Genomic DNA, 2,916 nt, shown 5'->3' on the forward strand with positions numbered 1-2,916 from the left:
GGAACACACTTTTCATGGAAACGTAAGGCATCCATGACTGCCATAACGTAAGCCGCCGCTGTGCGCGTATACCCGTTCCCCGTAGGGAGGAGCAAGCCGCCGCTTAGAGACGAAGCATAAAGTGTCCTCATTCCACATAGGGCAAGCTGGATTAATCCATTTTACCCAGGACGGCCGAAGCGGCGTGGACCAGGGGAGAACTGAACTTTATACTTCACACCACAGTAAGTCTACGTGTCCTCTTCCACATAGGGCAAGCTAGAACTAACTATCTTACCCAGGACTGCCGAAGCAGCGTGGACCAGGGGAGGAACACACTTTTCATAGAAACGTAAGGCATCCATGACTGCCATAGTGCGTAAGCCGCCGCTGTGCGCGTAAACCCGTTCCCCGTAGGGAGGAGTCAAGCCGCCGCTTAGAGACGAAGTATTAAGTGTCCTCTTCCACATAGGGCAAGCTAGAATGAACTATCTTACCCAGGACCGCCGAAGCAGCGTGGACCAGGGGAGAACTGAACTTTATACTTCACACCACAGTATTGAGTAATGTGCCCTCTTCCACATAGGGCAAGCTGGAATGTTCCATTTTACCCAGGACGGCCGAAGCGGCGTGGACCAGTGGAGGACTACACAATCATGAGGTTTGATATCGACTTGTGTGTTTCAATAGGGTACCGATGGTATGTTTTGAACCGATTTGATTTAGCCATTCTGAAGTCATCACTTGGTTGAAGCGCTGAACTAGGGAGGCATCGTTTACATATATATTGGTTTTCGCATGCTCTACTAGGTTAATGTCATGAGGTTGGCTATCGAGCATGCCCAAGTGATGACTTGATTGTGTGCTTGCTTGAATTCTTCACATTTCATACCATCGGTTAGTTGTCGAATCATTCCTCGATCATAACCTTCGTTCTTGGTTCATGTATGCTCTCTTCCACATAGGGCAAGCTAGAATTAACTATCTTACCCAGGACCGCCGAAGCAGCGTGGACCAGGGGAGAACTATACTTTGTCTTGTATGCCCTCTTCCACATAGGGCAAGCTAGAATTAACTATCTTACCCAGGACCGCCGAAGCAGCGTGGACCAGAGGAGGACTATACTTTGTTCATAACACCACAGTATTGAGTAATGTGCCCTCTTCCACATAGGGCAAGCTAGAATGAACTATCTTACCCAGGACCGCCGCAGCGGCGTGGACCAGTGGAGGACTACACAATTAAGAGGTTTGATATCGACTTGTGTGTTTCAATAGGGTACCGATGGTATGTTTTGAACCGATTTGATTTAGCCATTCTGAAGTCATCACTTGGTTGAAGCGCTGAACTAGGGAGGCATCGTTTACATTACTTGTATATATATTGGTTTTCGCATGCTCTACTAGGTTAATGTCATGAGGTTGGCTATCGAGCATGCCCAAGTGATGACTTGATTGTGTGCTTGCTTGAATTCTTCACATTTCATACCATCGGTTAGTTGTCGAATCATTCCTCGATCATAACCTTCGTTCTTGGTTCATGTATGCTCTCTTCCACATAGGGCAAGCTAGAATTAACTATCTTACCCAGGACTGCCGAAGCAGCGTGGACCAGGGGAGAACTATACTTTGTCTTGTATGCCCTCTTCCACATAGGGCAAGCTAGAATTAACTATCTTACCCAGGACTGCAAAGCAGCGTGGACCAGTGGAGGACTATACTTTGTTCATTACACCACAGTATTAAGTATGGTGTCCTCTTCCACCATAGGGCAAGCTAGAACTAACTATCTTACCCAGGACCGCCGAAGCAGTGTGGACCAGGGGAGGACTATACTTTATACTTCACACACTAGCCATACTGAAGTCATCACTTGGTTGAAGCGCTGAACTACGGCGGGGTAATCGTTTACAGGTTATAATCATATAGCTGCATGCTCATTAGTAGATAATGGAATATTGTATGGCAATATGAGCATGCCCAAGTGATGACTTTGTTTCAAGCTCAACAGGTAGGGTATTGAGTCCTCTTCCACATAGGGCAAGCTAGAATGAACTATCTTACCCAGGACCGCCGGAGCAGCGTGGACCAGTGGAGGACTATACCATGTCCATTACACCACAGTATTAAGTATTGTGTCCTCTTCCACATAGGGCAAGCTAGAATTAACTATCTTACCCAGGACCGCCGAAGCAGCGTGGACCAGATGAGGACTATACTTTATACTTCACACCACAGTTTTGAGTACGCCTTGCATAAAGTATCTAGTTTGAACCACGAGGGCTCACAATGTAGAACCGCGAGGGCTCTAGTACCGATTCTCTCGGTACGGCTTGGTCCGTGTTCCTTTATGCTTGTACTCTAAGTATTAAGTATTGTGTCCTCTTCCACATAGGGCAAGCTAGAACTAACTATCTTACCCAGGACCGCCGAAGCAGTGTGGACCAGGGGAGGACTATACTTTATACTTCACACACTAGCCATACTGAAGTCATCACTTGGTGGGGGTGAACTACGGCGGTATCTATCGTTTTGGTTCGGTCTATATAGGGTCGCTTGCATGCTCATTCGAATATAATGTAATTGTGTATGGCAATATGAGCATGCCCAAGTGATGACTTTGTTTCAAGCTCAACAGGTAGGGTATTGAGTCCTCTTCCACATAGGGCAAGCTAGAATGAACTATCTTACCCAGGACCGCCGGAGCAGCGTGGACCAGTGGAGGACTCTATACTTTATACTTCACACCACAGTATTGAGTACGACTTGCATAAAGCCCCTAATGAGAACCACGAGGGCTCTCTCAATGTAGAACCACGAGGGCTCTAGTACCGATTCTCTCGGTACGGCTTGGTCCGTGTTCCTTTATGCTTGTACTCGCGAAAAGTCTCAACCCGGAGGTCTTGACTTTGTATTGTCATAGTTGGACTACGACGGG

This window comes from Anopheles coustani, assembly GCF_943734705.1.
Source record: "Anopheles coustani chromosome X unlocalized genomic scaffold, idAnoCousDA_361_x.2 X_unloc_37, whole genome shotgun sequence".
In the NCBI taxonomy this organism is placed as follows: Eukaryota; Metazoa; Arthropoda; class Insecta; order Diptera; family Culicidae; genus Anopheles; species Anopheles coustani.